At 38.5% G+C, this 22,453-nt stretch overlaps 1 long non-coding RNA gene across 2 annotated transcripts in view; it reads right to left on the bottom strand.

The window, feature by feature from the left end:
• Positions 1-1,306: 1,306 nt before the first annotated feature.
• The window catches only part of LOC127514999 (uncharacterized), a 120,399-nt gene continuing 99,252 nt past the window's right edge, over positions 1,307-22,453 (bottom strand). Inside the window, exons 1-3 of one of the 2 annotated variants that reach the window (XR_007930746.1) lie at positions 20,180-20,523; positions 2,226-2,331; positions 1,307-1,812 (exon numbers count right to left, since the gene is read on the bottom strand). This is a non-coding gene — a long non-coding RNA (uncharacterized LOC127514999). Of the gene's footprint in view, positions 1,813-2,225; positions 2,332-20,179; positions 20,524-22,453 lie in introns of those variants that run through there. The other variant, XR_007930748.1, reaches the window with a different exon arrangement.

Genomic DNA, 22,453 nt, shown 5'->3' on the forward strand with positions numbered 1-22,453 from the left:
GATGCCACTCTCACAGAACACCCACAGTCTGTCCACAGGAAGATTTCATGTTGCACACAAAACTGTAAAGTTCTAATCTTACTGGATAACGATCTAATCTGATTTACATTGCTTTATTATTTTTAAAAACAAAAATCCACATTGGTTTATTAATCTATTTCAGTTAAACCCACCCCTAAACATCACACAAAAGTAAACAAACTGTGATCGGTCACTTTACATGGTTCTTTACCAGAATTAGATGCAATGTTGATCAAACCTTATGCCATTTAGTCAAAGGTCTGGCAGCACAAGACTGTAATTTATTAGTTTGTTAGACTCTAGATTTGTTTCTCTAAAACTTCTGTTTTGCTGCAAGCAGGTTGTCACACAGCTAAACATAATATGACAACTTAACACAATTGCTTCTCTTTTACACTTTCACTCTGTCTTCATCACTCTCTCTGAGCATGCTTATTATGAGAGGTCAAAAACCGCAAAGTAAACGATACAATACAAAACAAACAATCAAGAATAAGAAACTCAATTAGCATGCAATTACGCAAAATTCTTTATAAGGCTGCTCTATAAAGTCAACTCATTAGATTAGCTTTGGCCTCTATGGAGAAAGTACAGAAAATTATAGAGTAAAAAATAGATTTTGACACAGAACTAAAAAGAATAAATGACTGCTGTGGAGTTAAGCAATTTGTATTTGTTTGCAATTGGGGACTGTGAGTTTGCGTGCGCTTCTGAGAAATGTATTAGCCTGCCTCACATCACGAACTACTTCAGAATATCATTAAAGGACGGATATGAGTGCATTTCTTTCAAGCTTGTCATTTAGTCTGCAGCATTTCACTGGAACAAAGGTGGAACAAGAGGGATTTTTGGTGAAGTATTACACAAGACTTTCCTTTAATGTCAGGGTCTCAGTAAATGCTGGACAGAAAGCCGGTTTATATATTGATCATATCTAAATAGCAGAGTCCCAGGTCTGTGGTCTTTGAACTTTGGCAAGTAGACAAGGCATTAGTTTTAGATCTCTAGATGCCTTAGATACATTTAAGGTGTTTAAACAATTGGTTATATATAGTATATATATAGTTTTATTTAAAGCTCTTTTTTTTTTTTTTTCCTCTTCACCCAGTTTATTATGCATATGTCCGACCAATTGCAGACTAGGAGAATGTTTTTTGTATAACCAAAAACCATCATTATTTTTACAAAAACATCATTAAAGAAAGAAAGAAAGAAAGTTAATTACTTTAAAATGTCAAAAAAAAAAAAAAAAATGTTTGAGGAAGAGTTATTAATCTGGCATTAATCAGGTATATTAATTTTTTTATTGTCTCAATTTAATTACCATACCAAGTGAAAATGGTCCATAAGTTCTCATTCTGAAAATCTTAATGTCACAAGAAAGGAATAAATTAAACCAAAGGCACTAATTAATTTCAAATTCTTCAGAGGAAAATAGATTAATTTCTGTAACATTTGTCATTTGCTTAAAACATTTATCCTAGACAAAATTAGAAAATAGGGGACGACTGAACCGGGGGCCAGAGCTGATTGATGATGTGGTCAGGTGCAGTCATAAATGCACCAATGTCAAAGCTCTCGCTGAGTCGGTCTGAACGGGTGACTGCTCGCTTGAAAGCTGCATGTGAAGGTGGAGACGTTCACATTGTGGTCTTGAAGAATGAGAGGCCAGGGACACTACAGTCCCCCTGTGTGCTTCGAATGAGCCTTTGCACCAGTTGCTCTCTTCCTTTCTCTCTCTCTCTCTCTCTCTCTTACTCTGTGGACTCCTAATGACTCTTTTCCGCTGATCTGTGAAGGAAAAAAGAAAATGGCCCCATTTAGAGGGAGAAACGGCCAACCTGTTATTTCTTGTCCATTGTCCCGGCTTTAATTGAGAAAATCAATTTGTCATGACACTTTGCCAATAATGTAATTCCCCCTTTCTCCCAGCTTTCCTCATCTGCTATGTACAGCAGCTGGAGGAGAGCTGAAGAGGGTGAATACAGTGGCATAGCTTTTTGTTTGTTGCATTTGTCGCCCTCCTGTTACTGTCATCACGCATCATCATGATGTAACCATAATCAGGAAAATATAATGTGATATATTACATAATGTACATGGGAAACTAGTGCTTATATTTTGTTCAATATACTGCAATATATGCAAGGAGTATGTATGGTTATAAATTGATACAAGATCTATGAAGACAAAAACTGCTCTACCTTTTTACATGTGTAACATCTGCATCCGCCATCCATTCCTCCGACTGCCAGAGGGAGCCATCTCCTGAGTACTGATGGTTCTTCTTGCATTACTTCCTGTTCCTATCTGTTATAAGAAATGTTGTTTGTTCATCATGTTGTGAAGTATTGTTTCTGTTACCTTGTTTGTTTGCCAGGTGTATCATTCTCTGCATGTTCGGTTTGCTGTTTGGACTGCCGCTACTGTTATCGACCCTGTGTTTGCTTTATTGTTTGCATAGTTAGACATTTTATATATGAAAATATGATGGTATATAAGAATATAAGAACAGTTATGACCAATAAAAATGTATTTGTACTCTTTTAAACTAGAGTTGCAGGTACATTTATCTCTTAACACACAAAATAAAAAATGTCAGTGCAGGTGTTTGTTGTTGTTGCAGGGTATATCTACATGACAACAATGTAGGCTACTAAAAGCAGAAAAGTTTTTTCTTTGTGTTTTTTAAGTATAGATGACAACGTTGTCAAAACGATCCCCGTTCACATGGATCTGTGAAAACGTCTCACCAGGCCAGTAGTTGGCGATGCCACTTTGTAAAGAAAAACTACGTGCCTATAGACTGAAAACGTAATATGCATGCACATGCACATGACATCACCATTTTCACAAATTCACGTTTTTGTAGTTTTCAGAAGTTTACGGTTTCAGGCCCCCAAAATGAACAGACAAAATGCATAAAAAGTTTTTTTTAGTTTTTTGTTGAAAACTGTGTTGTGTAAATGGCCCATCAAGTAGTGCACTATTGTTGTTGTTGCGTTTCTTCTGTTTCTATCTGACTGGCAGGACCAGTGTTGCCACCTTGTGGACTAATTTGCTTTTAGAAAAATTGTGCTGTACACATGAAGAATGTACGTACAGAAGTGATGACAAAATTTTACGTCATATGTGTTGTATACTTTTGGTTTCACCCATAACACACATTGTCGCCACCTACTGGTGTAACCTGTAGAAAGGACCACTGAACAAATCAGTGATCTAATCTTACTGATGAACAAATTCAAAAGATTCAGGCCACTTACAGTAATTGGAAACTCACACTAGCGCCGAATGGTTTAAAATTTAAAACATTTACACTTCTAAATGACAAAAAAAAAAAAACAACAACATTTAAACAGAATAGGATCAATAAAGAGAAAAAAGAGGGATACATTGGCCAAAATAACATCTGAATAACATGTGGGTGGTACCTCATCGCATTGTCGAGGCCCTCAAATGGCGCTTTTACACTGCATGATACAGTTCGTTACGGTTCGGTACGACTCACTTTTTGCCGCTTTTCCACTGCATGGGATGGCTCAGTATGGAACAGTACAGCTCGCTTCCAAGCGTGCTGTACCGATACTAAATGTGACATGTAAACACTGCAGGTCACTGATTGGTCAGAGAGAATCGTCACTACCAGCGTCATTGGATTTGAAACACGAGACACCAAACCCGCTAGATTTAAATAGTCAGTAACAGCCACTGCAGCAGTGTTGCCAAGTCTGTAGTTTTCCCGCATAATTGGGCTACTTTTACACTGTTGACGCGGGTTGAATCAACCCCAAATTACCTTGTTATTTAGCCCAAGGAATGCAAATTTTACCAGGGGAGCCCCGCCAAAAAACATAGATTTTACTCCACGGAACGCGCTTTTTACTGTGGGACCCCCCCTGAAATGCAATTGGGCTAGGTTTGAGGAGCATTTGGGCAGGTTTTGTTGTGAAAACCTGGCAACCCTGCACTGCAGTATCATTTGTTTGCGAAACGACTTACTTTAAACGACCGTCGCACGCAACTTGAAAAAAGAAATGGCTGTATCGTGGTCAGTAGACGAGGAGCGGATCCACGGCAGTAGAGGCGGCGCAACTATACTAGCAGTCTATAATCCCACCCATTTTGAAGCAGTACTAAACTGCACTGGAAAAGCAAACCGAAAGTAAAACAAGCCGAGCCGTGTCGTACTGAGCCGAGCCGAGTGGTGCCACGCAGAGGAAAAGCGTCAAAAGTTTTCCCTATACCACTAGATACCATGTCTCACTCAGAGGCATGAATTCCCCAAATATATCTTCACATCCCCCAACTCAGTCTCAGCAGGACATCAGGAGGGGTACGCGGGGGAATTTGGGTGGTGCGCTTTATCTGCCCCTGGCCGACATCATGCTTTATACGAGCTCGCCAGCTGACACGTGTCAGAAGCTACCGGGGGGAAATTTATTAGCAGCCTTATCTCCTTAAGCACGGCGAACTGACAAAAATTTGCCTCGATCTAATCAATCACAGGCGTCCTCCATAAGAGGACACTGGGCCCAAATCCACCGAGAGACCACGTGCGTATTACTCACAGCCTCAGTCGGGGTGACACGGTAAGAGAGAGAGGGATAGTGGGAGGAACGATTGGAGGAGAGATCCCGAAGTTAGAGAGGCAAGAAGAGCCAGTTGAATCAAAATGGCTTGTCAAAGTTGAAACTGCAATCAAACAACTATTGTGCATGACGGGGGTACAGATGGCCCTTAGACGCACAGGACTAATCTGGGTATATTCAAAGGCCACTCAAGGCAACTGCTAAATTAATGTGCTCACTGCAAGCAAGAAATGCGTACTGACACTGATACAGGCGTATTAGCCTCTGGTGATTGGCTGTTTTTTTTTTTTTTTTTTTTTTTCTTTGAGGAAATTGAGTGTTGTGTGTTTTTCGTGTTGTGTTGACTATCAACACTGTGCAAACAGGAATCATTAACATAGACTGCAAACGTAACCAAGTGGAGATACAATTATTAATAGATGTGATTACAGACACTGTTAAGGATAGTAAAGAGAGGCCTCATTTGCTGCTGTAAAGAGGCTAAACTTTGGATTATGTTTTCAGATACGGTAATCAGTTGATCCACAAATACTGGACCACATACATGCGTCATGACCGTATGGTACAATTAAGAACAGTCTGTATTACCCATGATAGTGAATACAGTATAATTGGTTTTCAGGGGCTAAACAATGGAAATAATGAATGTATAATCACTGCTCCAGCCCCTTTCTACACCTCATTGTTTTCATAAACTTCCATTAAGCTACTCAAATTGCATGTGTATACATGTTAAAGGGTTAGTTCACCCAAAAATGAAAATAATGTCATTTATTACTCACCCTTATGCCGTTCCACACCCGTAAGACCTTCGTTAATCTTCGGAACACAAATTTAGATATTTTTGTTGAAATCAGATGGATCCGTGAGGCCTACATAGGGAGCAATGACATTTCCTCTCTCAAGATCCATAAAGGTACTAAAAACATATTTAAAACAGTTCATGTGAGTACAGTGGTTCAATATTAATATTATAAAGCGATGAGAATATTTTTGGTGCGGCAAAAAAACAAACAAAATAACGACTTATTTAGTGATGGCAGATTTCAAAACACTGCTTCAGGAAGCTTCGGAGCATAATGAATCAGCGTATCGAATCATGATTCGGATCGCGTGTCAAACCGCCAAACTGCTGAAATCACGTGACTTTGGCACTCTGAACCGCTGATTCGACACACTGATTCATGATTTTGGCGCACCAAAAATATTCTCGTCTCTTTATAATATTAATATTGAACCACTGTACTCACATGAACTGATTTAAATGTTTTTAGTACCTTTATGGATCTTGAGAGAGGAAATGTCATTGCTCCCTATGTAGGCCTCACTGAGCCATCGGATTTAAGCAAAAATATCTCAATTTGCGTTCCGAAGATTAACAAAGGTCTTACAGGTGTGGAACGGCATGAGGGTGAGTAATTAATGACAGAATTTTCATTTTTGGTTGAACTAACCCTTTAAAGGAATATTTCTTAAGATTTTTAAATATTTTTGAAAGAAGTCTCATGCTCACCAAGGCTGTATTTAATTGATCAAAACTACAGTAAAAACTTTTTAAAACATTATTATCAATGTTGAAACGAGTTTTTGCAGGTTAATATTTCTGTTTAATATTTCTATAAACTGTGATACTTTTTTCAGGATTCTTTTATGAATATAAAGTTCAATGAACAGCATTTGTTTGAAATAGAAATCTTTTGTAACATTTTAAATGTCTTTACTGTCACTTTTGATCAATTTTATGTGTCCTTGCTGAATAAAAGTATTAATTTATACCCCAAACTTTTAAATGGTAGTGTTACCACAAAAATTTTAAGCATTAATAATCATAATCATGTTTCCATTGTTTTTTTTTATAAATAGTGTGTGTATATATAGATATATAGATTTTAGGACTTTTGAATGCACGTCCAACTGTTCAGTGTTTCAGTACTTAATGTATAACATGCTGTTCTCTAACAAGGTGATTAGCAGGTTGCAACAGAGACACAGAGAGACTAGAAGAGTCACAGAAAGGTGTAGAAGTGGGCGTCCTTTGGCCACATCCCATGCTGATGACCGCTTCATTGTGAACAGTGCCCTGCGGAACCGGATGATGAATGCCACTCAACTCCAGGCATACTTAAGGGAGATGAGAGGCACCCGAGTGTCGCATCAGACCATTCGAAACCGCTTACATCAGCATGGTCTGCGTGATAGACAACCTGCAAGGGTACCTGACCACACCACCAGGCACAGGCGTCATCGTCTTGCATGGGCCAGGGAGCATTTGCGCTGGACAAGGAACCAGTGGGCCTCAGTGCTGTTCTCTGATGAAAGTCGATTCACATTGAGCAGAAATGATGGCCGCCAACCCTGTTGGAGACGTCAAGGAGAACGCTATGCATCAGCCACTGTTGTCACCAGACGAGCCTTTGGAGGTGTTACAGTCTGGGCAGGCGTGTCTAGTCAATTCAGAACTGCCCTACACCTTGTGAATGGTACTGTGACAAGCCAATACTACCTGAATAACATCATTAATCCTGTCATTGTGCCTCTGCATGAGCAACACAGGCCTGATCTCATCTTCATGGATGACAATGCCCCAGAGGTCACATCATCGGGGAACGGCTGCTGGAGGCTGGGGTACCCCAAATGGAGTGGTCTGCACTTTCTCCAGACCTGAATCCCATAGAAAACCTTCGGGATCAGCTGAGTCGTCGTGTAGATGGTCATAACCCTGCACCCCAGAACCTCAATGACCTGAGGGCAGCCCTTCAAGAAGAGTGGAATGCCATGCCCCAGTCGACTTGTGAACAGCATGAGACGTTGTTGTCAAGCTGTAATTGATGTTCAAGGACACATGACAAGTTATTGAGACATTGACATTTTTTTGTTGTGGTATACCCACCACTGTTGTTAGCTTTTGTTTCAATAAATTGAGATGAAGAAATTACCATTGCATGCTTCTACTTAAATGCCCTACTTTCATGATATACTATTACTGTAGCATGGACTTTTTACATTTTCCATAAATTTCACCCGAAAGTCGAATGACCCTAACTTTTTGTGAGTAGTGTGTGTATATATATATATATATATATATATATAATATATATAAGCAAATGAGCCAGCATTCAAACAGAGAAACTTCTACCTGGTCAAATCACACCTTTACATTAGTTGAGCTATCCTCGGGAGGTGTGACCTCTATAGAAGTTAAAGGCCACTATCTCAAAGGTCTCGTGAGTTTGGAAAAGAGCTAGAGAGAAGTAGAGCTATTTGGTCAGACCGTGACACCAGTGGACTTCATTTTGCCCGGAGGCAGGGCCTCAACTGCTACAACAGAACAAGCCTAAAAACTTCATTTCTAAACTAAAATCATCATTTATTGCAGCCTGTTTTTCTACCTCTTTAGATTCCATGGAGTTTTGAACTATTCTTTCAAGCTCAGAGATTAAACTTAACAAAGATAAAAAAAAAAACAGCCTCTAAAAAACAGCCCGGTCCCATGCTGTCTGCATTTCTCAGACTTTCCGTCACAGTGTGACCATTCATGAGGACACAATGCCCTATTTTTCATCACCTCCTTGACTATTGCAATTTTCCTTTGACATTGTCTTTCAACCTGCACCAAATTTATTTGTCTTTTGTCTTGAAAAGTAGTACGACAGCATGCAAAGCAGCTTGTGGTTAGAGGAGAGATAGATGTTCCATTTCCATCAGTGTGTTGTGATTGGTCAACCGCTTTGAGCATGCTTCAGAAATGTCCCACCCCTTACCATAACCACATTAGATCCAGGGTGGAAAAAAAACAGAATCTCTTGGACATGATGACAACACACTACTAACGCAACTCAACCAGGCCTCGCCCCCTATAGGAAGAGAAATATTCTAAACAAGGAATAATGTGACATACTCAAGACTACAACTGAGGCATTTCAGGGAGTTTGGAAACAGTGCTTACTGATATAGAGAATAACTTTGTACCTTTGCAGATCTTTTTTATACTCAAACAGAAAAGTGTAAAACATAATAACATAATAGGTCCTCTATAAAGAAAAGTGGAGAGCAGAGCAAAGAGAGAACTGTCAAAAGAACTGGAGTGACATTTCATGATGGAGAATGGATGCTATGAGGAACAGCCTCTCATCACAGCTCTTGACATTGTGCCACTGGCCATGAACACCCTGTACCCTGTGGCTGGGTAATCTGATGGACTATAGTTAGCAGCTTGTGTTGGCACACACCTGGTGCCCCTTTTTGTGCATCGTCACTGCTGTCATGTCGTTCCGAAGGCTGAACCTCATTTCCTGTGAAGTACATGCACAGTATGTTTGGAGCTCATGGCATTTAGCTGGCCTCTGAACTGACGGGTCTCTGGGTCTGTGCCTCTGGAACCTCATTCAGACTTGCATCAGCCATGAGAACACCTGACACTATATAACAAGTAATCTGTGTGCTCCAGTAGTAAAAATGTCACACCATTTATATATTATTATGTATGTGCACGTATGTCACATTTTGAAGGCTAAAGGCTTTGGTCTGTGTGTTCAATTTCATCTGTCAATTTCTTGAATCTTTATTCATCAATGTTAAAATACTTTCTCTTCTCTTCTATTTCTCTCTCTTTCTCTCTCTTTCTCTACACACACACACACACACACACACACATACATATAATAGACATACATGCTATACATACATACATAGGTGTTAATGTATATAGTGGGAGTGTTACTTGCATTTTTTTATATGCCAGAGTTAAAAAGTAAAAAGAAACATGTAAAAGTGAAAATGTCCAGTTGTTACCTTAAGAAGATATTTCTGGCTTGACCTTTACAATTTATTTGGTGTAAACTAATTTAGTCAGGTTGATTCAGTCATATTAAAGGGTATTTTAGATTTTAATAAAACTAGTTCATTTAGATACTATACCACATATTTTAGGTTACATACACTGATAAGGCATAACATTGACAGGTGAAGTGAATAACATTGATTATCTCTTCATCACAGCACCTGTTAGTGGGTGGGATATATTAGGCAGCAAGTGAACATTTTGTCCTCAAAGTTGATGTGTTAGAAGCAGGAAAAATGGGCGAGTTTGACAAGGGCCAAATTGAGATGGCTAGACGACAGGGTCATGGGCGGCCATTAAGGCTCATTGATTCACGTGGGGAGCGAAGGCCGGCCCGTGTGGTCCAATCCAACAGACGAGCTACTGTAGCTCATATTGCTCAAGAAGTTAAAGGGATAGTTCACCCACAAATGAAAATTTGATGTTTATCTGCTTACCCCCAGGGCATCCAAGATGTAGGTGACTTTGTTTCTTCGTGAGGTCTGAACACGCTCTGACAACGGAAGTGATCTCTCGCACTCATTGAAGTATAAGCGCGAGACATCACTTCCGTCATCAGAGCGCGTTCAGACCTCACACACCGGATGCTCAAGGTAGTTGGACATAGTGGTGTATTAGAGGTAAAAAATTATATAAATACTGTTCGGTTTCTCACACAAACCGATCGTTTCGTGTCTTAGGACATCAATGTGTCGTCACGAGCCGCAGGGTTTAATTTGGATTTGTCTGTGCATGTTTTTTTGACTCTTATAGATGGAGTTCCCATTGACATGCATTATACAACTGACAGACCGCTACGGTTGGAGTTAAAAATCATCATTTGTGTTCTACTGAAGAAACAAAGTCACCTACATCTTGGATGCCCTGGGGGTAAGCAGATAAACATCAAATTTTCATTTTTGGGTGAACTATCCCTTTAATGCTGGTTCTGATAGAAAGGTGTCAATATACACAGTGCATCGCAGTTTGTTGCGAATGGGGCTGCATAGCCGTAGACCAGTCAGAGTGCCCATGCTGACCCCTGTCCACTGCCGAAAGTGCCAACAGTGGGCATGTTAGCATCAGAACTGGACCACAGGGCAATGGAAGAAGGTGGCTGTGAATGCTGGGAAACCTTGGGTCCTGCCATCCATGTGAATGTTACTTTGACACGTACCACCTACCTAAGCATTGTTGCAGACCATGTACACCCTTTCATGGAAACAGTATTCCCTGGTGGCTGTGGCCACTTTCAGCGGTATAATGTGCCTTCCCACAAAACAAAAATTGTTCAGGAACGGTTTGAGGAGCATAACGAGTTTGAGGTGTTGACTTGGCCTCCAAATTCCTAAGATTTCAATCCAATCGAGCATCTGTGGAATGTGCTAAACAAACAAGTCCGATCCACGGAGGCCCCACCTCGTAACTTACAGATACCACAGCACACCTTCAGGGGTCTAGTGGAGTCCATGCCTCAACAGGTCAGGGCTGTTTTGGCAGCAAAAGGGGGACCAACACAATATTAGGAAGTTGGTCTTAATGTTATGCCTGATCGGTTTATGTAAACAGTGGAAAAATAATTGCTTTCTAAAAAGTACTGTTGTAAATCAGATGGTAATACTATGGTATTTTGACTATCACAAACTATCACAGCCATGTTCTGTTTAGTTTAGTTCCTGTCATGTCTGCGTTAGTTCTTGTTTGTTTCTTTGGCTACTCAGTTTTCATTTGGTTCAGCTGTTCCTGTTTAGTTCCCTCTGTTAACCTGTGTATATATACTTCCTATTTTGTTTGCTTATTGTTCTGTCATCAATGATTCATTGGGAGTGTTCTTTTGAAATAAAGACTATTCGTACCTATTCTCCTGCGTTGTGTGCTTACATACAACATTCCCTGACAGAACACAGAACCATAAAAATAAAAGAAAAGAAAAAAAAATGCCTGAGGTACTGAGCTTGTCCCAGAACCAGAATCAAAGCTCCAGAGTTTATGCGCGCTGCTCAGTCCATTTCAGAGCCAGGAGCGCACCTCTGCCTAATCGGTCTGGGGTCCGCCAGTCCATTTGCCTTCCAGAGTCCCCACCCTTGAGTCTTTGCCTTTTCCGCCGGCCCTGTCCGGTCTATCTGGATGCTCCGGATAATCTTCCTCCTCCAATATTCCTGCCCGCCTTCCTTCATATCTTCACTAATTATGAGTTCATGTTGAAGTAAGTATTAATTAAGGTATTGGTACATGATTATTCATGTACCTTTATTGTAAAGTGTTACCATACCTCCTGTTTTGTTTGCTCATTGTTCCGCATCATTGATGATTCATTGTGAGTGTTCCTTTGAACCTATTCTCCTGCATCATGTGCTTACATACAACATTCCCTGACAGTAACTTATTTTACTTCAAATAGCATGATAGTAATACACACTGTAATACCATAGTACTTTTCTGTAAGATAAGAACATATTTATAGGTTGAATTTCAGACAGTCTTATTTTTGGATTTTTCTTGCATGACTTTGTTATTTGGAGAGGATTTAATGGTGCTCCAAGTTGATGAAAAGGCCTGTCAACTTTTTATCATTCCAATGATCGTGGCTCTATCTGTTCATTACCAGAACCTTGAGGAAGAATGCTGACAGGCCCAAACAGCCTCCAGTCCAGATGCACCGCCTCGGCTCCATCAATCTTCTCCCTGTACTCGCCTACAGACTCTTTCTCACAGACACACACATTCACTCATCTCAGCTCTCTTACACACATACTCCAAAACCACCAGAATGGCATAGATAAATAAACATATAGCATACAATATGTATGTGTAGGCTATATACAGTAAATACTCAGCTAATCTTTTATTAGGGCTGTATATTTATTAATAATAATAATAATAAATACTTAAAATAAAATTCAAATAAATGTTTAAATCTGATTTCAGTGACTGTCTACCCTCAGGGAGGAACTCGCTTGTCACTAGACAAGGAATTCAAATAAATTTACTATACCAAGAAGTCAAACTGAGAGATATGGAAGAATGATTGTGGATTTCAGTCTGCATGTGTACAGTACTTTCAGACCATTGATCAGACCCCGGCCTGTGCCCTAGCAGCAACCCACAATGTGTCCTCTTTAACCAGAGCCACCTGGACTCTTTCTCAGCTGCGTCTGTGGTGGTGTGAGTGGCTCTCATTCGTCTTTCTACTGTGATTCTGAGTGCTGTGTATGCCCTGCAAACCCCCGACACCTGACCTTCATGGGCCAACACTTGGCTCTCAAACTTTTCTTTTGGCAGTTGTTCCTTAATTCCTCATACTTTGCTCTTTTCCATTCAAAGGCCTCCTCCATCCGTTCTTCCCATGCATGGCATGATAAGCTCAAGCATCAGAATGTTCTTTAATGAGTCAGACCACAGGACAATATCAGGCCACAGTGTAGTCTCTGTGATGTGGGGAGGAAACCTCAGCTGCTTTCCAAGGTCTGCTTCCATCCTCCACTCCTGTGCAGTAAAGAGCAGCCCAGTTGCCATCTGGTGTTCTCTAGTGTGTCTTTCTCCCTCTTTAACAAAGTGAATGGCATTCCTGTTTGGCTCTGTTCTCCTGCAGATGTTAAGGGTACTGCTGATAGTTTCCACTATTGTCCTGAGAACCTGGTCATCCCACCACCGATAGCAGCCATTGGCAAGAGCTCTGCTGAAGCAACTCATGTATGTTCCAGAAAGTGTGCCAGTTTTCTCGTAGTGGGGGCAGGCAGGTCGTCCCTAGCAGTGCAAGTTGGATGGACTAGGAAGGATGTCATAAGCTACAGTATGTTTCCATCCACCTATTTTTATGCACGTTTTGGGATATCACATTAAAAAAATGCTGGATGGAAACGCCAAGATGCGCATAAATTCTAAAAATGTGCATAAAAAACTTATGCGCTCAAATGAGTAGGATACTTTATGCGACACGAAAACATGCACATAAACTACGATGGAAACACTTTTACCGAATAAATTCCTTGATGCGCATCAAAAAAGACATGTGACTTTGCAATGTGACAGCATAACTGGACCAACCAGCGGACAGATCTCGTTGTACAGCATCTGAAATGCTGTTTTTGGTCATTCTGTAATGCCTGAGCCAAGTCTGTCGTTAAAGTGGCTCGGTTTAATTGCATTGCGTTCACAAATACCAGGCATTTGAATGCAAGATAACATGACAGAGTTTATTGTGTTTCGTCTGCACGCTCTGAGGCGCAAATAATTTATTATACATGAAAATTATTATATACAATGGCTTCTGTTGCAGAAACTTCCCTTTTTTTTAGTGATATTTAGCACCAGTGTATCAGGAAGTGATGTTTTTGTTCTCTTTGACTCGCTGGATGGAAACAGTGCTTTATTCGCAAATGTTTTATGCGATCAAAATTTGCGCATAAGTTAAATACGCAACTTTGGATGGAAACATAGCTATAGACAGCTATGATAAGGAACTTGATACTGTGTGGATCCATCATATATAACTTTAAAAAAAATATTCAATATGGAATACAAGACTATGCCCCCTGTGAATGGCACATGCATATGTGACATATGCAGTTTGATGAACTTGATTGCAAAACGTTCCATTATATGTAAATAATAATAATAATAATAATATATAGCCACTTTTTGTAATGTACTGTATTTTAAATGCTTTTGTCTGCCACAATAATGTAATGTATTTTAATTTTATTTATTTATTTATTTATTATTTCATTTATCCACTATTTGATTTATGTCCATTGTGGTGATTCCTTCCATTTAATTTGATTTTTCATTGGCACTTCTAAGTGTCCCATGTGCTCTGTTGAGCAATGTTTGACTTCATCAAAAGCACAGGCTAAATTAGAGCTAGTTATCCTCACAAATCAGATGGGCCACTTGGAGCTGTCTGCTTGCCTCATTTAAAGTACAGCCTGCATTTATTTAGTAGTATTTACAATAACAGAGAGAGAGAGAGCTACTGGTGTTTGGTTGAGTTCCAAGCCTTTTTATTCCTCTCTGTTTACCTTTCTGGCCTTATAATCCTTTATAATAAGCTGAATAGTCTAAGGCCACTTCTAATAAGCTGTGCAGGTGACGCTACATAGAAATCCATTCATAACTAAAATGTTTGTGGAGTATACTGCCTGAGGGATCAATGGATTATACTAGATCTGAGATGGTGATGAAAATCACCAAGGATACCATTACATTATTATCACAGTACTTGGCTTATGATATTATACATATTGCAATTTTTATGTATAATGTGATACAATGAGGTTTATTAACCATTTTATTTTAATAAATTTCAGGCTGTTTTACTGCATGCTCAGTTTACTTGAGCTGAAAATGAGCTAATGTAACACAATTCTTGAAAATTTTAATTTCATTTTAATTTAATTTCATATGACATAAAATTTACTATGAATTTAGTTCACTTTTAATTCATTTTGTTTCCACTGGTGTCAATGTAGCATTGCTAAAACTGTATGGGACTGATTATATGAGAATAAATACTGAAATGTATAGTTATTTTATGTGTTTTGAACAAGATAAAAGATGAAGACCTGCTAGTATTTCACTGTATAATTTGCCGAAAATGAAAATTGTCTCACTTTCATTGTTCATATTGTGATGATTACGCAGCTACCAGTTGCCCAGGTCACCTGCAGAGCAGCACCCTGAAAGAGTGCAGAGTGTTTCCTGTTTTCCGTACAAAGCTCCAAAAAAGGACAAAAACATGCAAGTATTAATTATATCATGTGGTGATACTGTTTTCTGTTTTCCGTACAAAGCTCCAAAAAAGACAAAAAACAAAACAAAAGTATTAATTATTATACTATACATTTATATTATCTAGTATTTTTATATATATATGTTTATAAGTATTTTGATGCCATATGATGACTTTCTGTGAGGAACAGTTGAATAATTGAAGTTGTTATGCTCGCCTCCACCAAACTCTAGAATGGACTACAAAACCCAAACGGACTACAAAAATGGCGGTGCCGGTTTTGACTTCATTAATGGCACGCACCTGATGAGAACTGCAGTGGAGAGAAATGAATAATAACAAGAAAGAATATCAAAAATCACTTACATTTCTGTTTTCCTCACACAAAAATGTCATATGATTTGAGAAGACTTGGAATATAGTGCTCAAGTTGTATGGACTGGTGTTTTGTTTTTAATGGAGCTTGACAGACTTGAACTGTTGTTGAATAAGACTCAAACATCACGAAGATTCAAACATCATGTGAGTAAATAATGGCAATTTTCATCTCTGGGTGGGTTCTTTAATGTTGTGTTATGTTGGGACAGAAGAGTTTATCTTGGGATTTTTGGTGGCGGTCAATGTGGTGAAGAGTGCAGCTTGTGCTTAGGTTGACGACAGTACAGGAATTGTTTAATGTGCAATTTGATGCTTTATTCAAAAAGCAATTACTGTGTCTTCTCTCTTTCTTTTTTTTTTTCTTGTCAACACCATGCATTACAAGTGCCAACAATTGTTATATTTAGCATGCTAATATGTGCTATTGCTGGTAGCTAACTGTGTGGGTTTAGCAGTTTTTTTATTTGGATAACTTAATTTGGTTATCTTAAATAGATTTGAAAATGTATTAAAGTAGAGTTCATGGTTTAATTTACTATTAGAAAACCCCATTTCAAATATCTGCAACCACTGTCAATAATTGAATTTTATTCAGCCAAAGAATTTTGAGTGTAAGAGTGATTCTTTAGCAGTATGATGTTGCTTTCAAATCAAATGATTTGTATTGGATATGTACAGCTGTGTTAGGTAATTTGCAAATCTCCAGCTATATCTGCAATTTCTGGCAAACTAGCTGCTATAAATGTTAACACTGAAAAAATTAACGACTTAATAAAAATAAAATGTAAATAATCAGGCTTTAGCATATCACTGAATATAGCGAAAACAGTGAATCACAATACGGTACTGCAGTGTGTGTGTGTGTCTGTGTACATTACTGCTTTAAATGCTCTGTGAACTTATTGAAAGAATTAGAAACAAACATAATGACCTTGGCAAGCTTGTTTATTTTGTTGTAAGTAACACTGGATATGCCACCTGCGCTCTTCAGCCTCATATTCAGCTCCTTTACCATAAACTGTATGCATTTATTCATCCGAGCAATTTCCTCCCTCTCCTGTGTTTGGTCTTACACTTCCTTTCCCCCCCTTTCCTTCCACGCATGTCTGACTTTCACATTATTCCTGCCTCCACTCTAACAATTCCCTCTGCCAGGCATGCACACACACACGCACATTTGTGAGTATAAAACAATCAGGATTGTTTTGCCTTCAACCGGCTATACACTTTGCCATTAGTGAAATCAAAGAAGTTAGATGTGCGTCAAAAGGCTTGACAGCACAGCAAAGCCATACACTGTTGGACTGCTTCCTGTCATGATGTCCCATATGTACCCACCTGATATCACCATGAAGTTTTGCAAATTCAAAAGTGTTGGTGAGTCTACTCAAAAAAATCTAGCTAGCTAGTCGCTTACAGCTGTAAGCTGCCCTGTAGAGAATGGTACTGCAAGTTACTTGGCAAAAGTTACTTTGCAATTATAAATTATTAAAAATATTGTAGTGTTCTAAAGCTTTACCATTTTACAAACTTTCAAAACAATTCAGTGCACAAATAAGAGGTCCGAGTGATACAGACAGATTCACTTTACTGGTTGACTTTTTGATGGCTGATGCCAATGGCAATATCTTAGAGGGCTGGGTAGTTATATATTTAAATCAAGTTTTTAAGGTTGTTTATATGTTTATGTGGTGTTTAATGTTTTATGACAAACTATGTGCAAATTCATAAGTCAACACCATTGTTGAGTATTTTCTCCTTAAAACTCCAATGAACCAAAGACAGTTTCAAAAATGTGGTTTGAAATCTCCCCTGCTCTCTTTGTCACAAATATAATGTAACCAATCCCGTCAATGTGTGGGCTTTAGCATATCATTAACAGTACTGCGAGGCAGGGGGGCAATGTTGCGGTCTTCCTGTACAATTGGGCTATTTTGAAAATGCAGTCGTGGGAAAAATTACAGAGCTGTGGGTTGTGGTTTTTGGGCAACTTGTATAATGTACCGCGGCCGCCAAATGTACATCTGTAGACAAAGAAAAATAAAAATACATCCTTTTACTAATGTGTGCTGATGCTTGGAATGAATAGGCTACCTGGCAACCCAAAGACCGCTGAAAAAGCCAGTGAAGGAGAGACGGTATGAGGAGCACCTTTGAGGTCACTTCACAACCTAGAAGTTACATGTGTTTCGCCCATATAGAGAATTTGAAGACAGGTTAACTAAGTTTGACATTGTAGATTAACTGCACATTAATGCTTGTGTGTAGACAAAACAAGAGTATGCTATTTAAAGAGTATGTAGGCTATAATGATCTTGACTGAGATCAGAAATTTTTTTCATTTATTGTATGGAGGTGTGTACAATCTACAATATGTTAAAAGAATTTAAGTAAGTGCACAGACAGTCTTATAGATATAGCATTTTAATCTGCTACTATAAGTAGTGACCATAAGTAATGTGACTATAAGGCATAAAGGTACAGGCCTAAATAAATTATGATTATATTTATAGCTTACATTTTAAACAATTTATCATGCAGAGTGCTGAAAATTTAAATTAAAGACAGAGTAAAAAAAGAATTAAAAGTACCAAAACTGAAAATAGAGATAGAGATTAAAATAGAGATTAAATAAGTAAATATGCACATAGGCCTACTTAAAACATGTCTAGCTAAAATAATCTAAAAAAGATTAAGAACATGGAATAATAATACAAAAAAAAAAAGTTTATTTTAAGGATCTTAATGGAATTCCACAGCTGTCAATTGCTTGGACGGGCTAGTTTTCATTCCTTTTGGGCAGGTTTTGAGTCGCTTTGAGTGTGATTTTTCTGGGACCTGGCAACCCTGCAGGGGGGGTCTCAAGAGAAGCCTGGTATATTTTTCTGTTGATATGAAAAATTGGGTAGATTTAGCAATATAGCGGGTGAGTTATGTATATGATGTAGGCTATTACGATGTTATGATGAACTATATGCCTTTCTCCACTGAGGTTTTCAAAGCATTTCTAAGGATACTGATTGTTAGAAGGCAGCTGTCTGATTCTGAGATGGTGAATTGGAACATGATTTGTGTAACATTAGCAACACATTATTAGCTGTTTGATAACGTAGTGAAGCAAAAGGCTGATCATATCAATTTCCGTTACCTGTCTGACGTTGTAGAGAGTGATAAAGAAAACACATTACCGTTCTGATTCATTGACTTTTAGACGAACCTGTATAATTCACTCTACCTCTTAGGTCATAGGTTTCATTGGAATCATCTTGAGCCATCAATCGTCTTGAATTTAGTTTCTTGGTGGCGCTATAGAGCGATTGAGTTAGAGACTCTTAATTTGCTATGGTCACAGTTCAGACTGCCCTCTATCTGTGTGCCAAATTTCATAACTTTCCCTCAAGCGGTTCTATGGGCTGCCATAGACTTGCAGAGCGGAAGAAGAATAATAAGAACACTAATGATTACAACATGTGCCTACACACCTTCAGTGCTTGTCCCCCATTAATAATACTAATCCATCAGACAATCAATAAGTAGAAAAAATATATAAATATTAGTAAATAAATAATACCATCACTTACTATAGAAGGTATTACATGCATTTCCATTTCTCTTACTAATAATAGAAAGGTAAGTGTTAGCACATTTTCATATGCCACTTACTTTCTTTGTTTAACACTTTCGTTTAATAATTTATTAGACAAAATTGTTAAACAAAAACAGCAAATTAATGAAGACAGAGAATATGCTCTCCAGTGTGTTTGCAGCCAATGTTCTCAGCCCTGCCTAAATAAAAGTTCCATGGCCAAATCGACAAAATTTTAGCCAATGCGTATAATTAAAAAACATCAAATATTCACGGATAGTTACCAAGACTGAATTTTTATATGTATAAATGGTATGTGTAGTAGGCCTATGTTGTTCAAATAAATATTAAGACACAACATAATACAGTAAGGTGTTTGACTTGGAAACATTAAAGGTGCCCTAGAATCAAAAATTGAATTTACCTCGGCATAGTTGAATAACAAGAGTTCAGTACATGGAAATGACATACAGTGAGTCTCAAACACCATTGTTTCCTCCTTCTTATGTAAATCTCATTTGTTTAAAATACCTCCGAAGAACAGGCGAATCTCAACATAACACCGACTGTTACGTAACAGTCGGGATCATTAATATGTACGCCCCCAATATTTGCATATACCAGCCCATGTTCAAGGCATTAGACAAGGGCAGCCAGTATTAACGTCTGGATGTGCACAGCTGAATCATCAGACTAGGTAAGCAAGCAAGGACAATAGCGAAAAATGGCAGATGGAGCAATAATAACTGACATGATCCATGATATCATGATATTTTTAGTGATATTTGTAAATTGTCTTTCTAAATGTTTCGTTAGCATGTTGCTAATGTACTGTTAAATGTGGTTAAATTTACCATCGTTTCTTACTGTATTCACGGAGACAAGACTGTCGTTATTTTCATTTTTTAAACACTTGCAGTCTGTATAATTCATAAACACAACTTCATTCTTTATAAATCTCTCCAACAGTGTGTAAAGTTAGCTTTAGCCACGGAGCACCATCAAACTCATTCAGAATCAAATGTAAACATCCAAATAAACACTGTACTTACGCGATTAGACATGCTGCATGACGAACACTTTGTAAAGATCCATTTTGAGGGTTATATTAGCTGTGTGAACTTTGTTTATGCTGTTTAAGGCAAGCGCGAGCTCCGGGGGCGGGGAGCATGAGAATTTAAAGGGGCCGCAGCCTGAATCGGCGCATATTTAATAATGCCCCAAAATAGGCAGTTAAAAAAAAAAAAAATGAATAAAAAAAAAATCTATGGGGTATTTTGAGCTGAAACTTCACAGACACATTCAGGGGACACCTGAGACTTATATTACATCTTTTGAAAACACGTTCTACAGCACCTTTAAATAGAACTCAAACTTATATTGTGTTATTCTGTTATCATGCATATGTAATTAAAGTTTTAGGCAAATGTTCTGTTATCAGATATAATATACTTACCATCATTGGACCAATGTAAAAAGTTGTGTTGTCTGCTAAAATTTTTGCTAAGACAAGATTTCAGAGTGCAAATAATGAATGAGATGTTATTTAAAGAATGCACACTGAAAGAAAAGCTCAATCACACTTGTGTGTTTTACCCTAAAACAGCTGTGCAGATTTTCAATGTTTGGCAGTGTGGAAATGGTTATTATAACATAAGCCTCATGTTTTTCACAATCCCTGGGGAGACTGACGGCACCCGTGGGAGTCTGGCTAATGGGACTCTCAGGTACCAATACTTCCTTTCCCAAACCCATCTCGGAGTAGCAGTTGGGAAAAAGACAGTGGTGAATGTGAAGTATGTCCCTGCGGGAGAAGGTATGAGATTGGAGGAAGGAAAAATGGCTTGGTGGTGGGACGTGATTCATTCTGAAGTGTTTTGATAGCGAGTCTCAAGTCGCAAATCTCACCACGAGGACAAGGGTCCTGTAAATATTGTCTCCAGACCATCAACCCCACCCTACGGCTGCAGACTTGTACCGCAGTGATTTAAAACTACCTCTGTTTTCTGTTTTAAAGTGGTAAAAACAACTGAGGATGATTTGAGGATAGTTGAAATGAGTGCATGAGGTGACTTGGTACATTCTAGTGTTGTGTGACAAAAAAGAAATGGTGCTTATTGCTCTGTCATAGTGTGTACTATTAGTTTAATGTAGGCTTGTGGTGACAGGGGATGTGCTCTTAAAGCTCAGGGAGCTGTAACACAGCAATCCAATGATTTAGCAAGGTGAGCACAAGATTTTAGATGCATTTAGTGAGCTCAGTAAATTAAAGCTGCTTTATTCATGCAGTTGATGGCATGGTACTACAAGTTTAGGTTTGGATCTCTTGCTTGTAGTAAATGTAAAGGTATTTCCAGTATCTTCTGTGAAAACAAAGGGGGTTAGTTTTTCTATGGTGAAGTGGTTGGGGTTTGACTTGTTAACAAGGGCTAGTTAGCCCCCGATGGTAGATGCTCTATAATTAAATCTCTTCTTGGTTGAAGGCATTGTTTCAGACAGCAGGTGCAGATGGAGGAAAGGAAATCAATGTAAAGTGAAAACAAGTGAATTATGAAAATAGAGTTAGATGGATCAGTGCTAATTAGCTAATTAACCATTCCTACACTTAGTAGCTGACACAAGATGAGAGGGTGCTTGGTGAAATGTAACGAAGACAAAAATAAGCCGAGTTTTATATTCTCTGTAATTAGCTGCATTCAGTGCAAACAGTCCATATGCCATCAGCTGCACCAGTGTTGCCAAGTTGGGGCTACTTTTACACTGTTGCCGCGGGCTGTTTTTCATGTCCACGGGTTGAAACAACTCCAAATAACATGATATTTAGCCCCTGGAATGCGAATTTTACCAGGGGAGCCCCACCAAAAAAGCAGATTTTACCCCCTGGAACATCATATTTACCGTGGAACCCCCCGGAAATGCGACTGGGCTAGTTTTGTGTAGCAATTTGGCGGGTTTTGTTGTGAAAACCTGGCAACCCTGAGCTGCACTATTAAGAACTAGAGTCTGTACTTCAATGCTGCAATCCATTTGCTGTTTTTGTCATTTATTTTATCACTAAATCTATACTAAACAGAAAGCATTAATTATTATTTTTCCAAACATGGCCTAAAAAAAGAAGATTTTAGGCTGTAGAAATAATTTGCGTAGGCCCTTGTGAAATGGAACTATACTTCAGGACACTTTTTAAAAAGTACAGTTTATATGCACTATTTAAAAAAAATAAATAATAATAATAATAATTAAAAAAAAATTCAGAAAACAAACCAAGTGGCAGCTGTGGTTGCATAATTCTGTAAAAAATACAGTAAAAATGTCAACAGATTTAC

This window comes from Ctenopharyngodon idella, chromosome 1, assembly GCF_019924925.1.
Source record: "Ctenopharyngodon idella isolate HZGC_01 chromosome 1, HZGC01, whole genome shotgun sequence".
Taxonomy (NCBI): domain Eukaryota; kingdom Metazoa; phylum Chordata; class Actinopteri; order Cypriniformes; family Xenocyprididae; genus Ctenopharyngodon; species Ctenopharyngodon idella.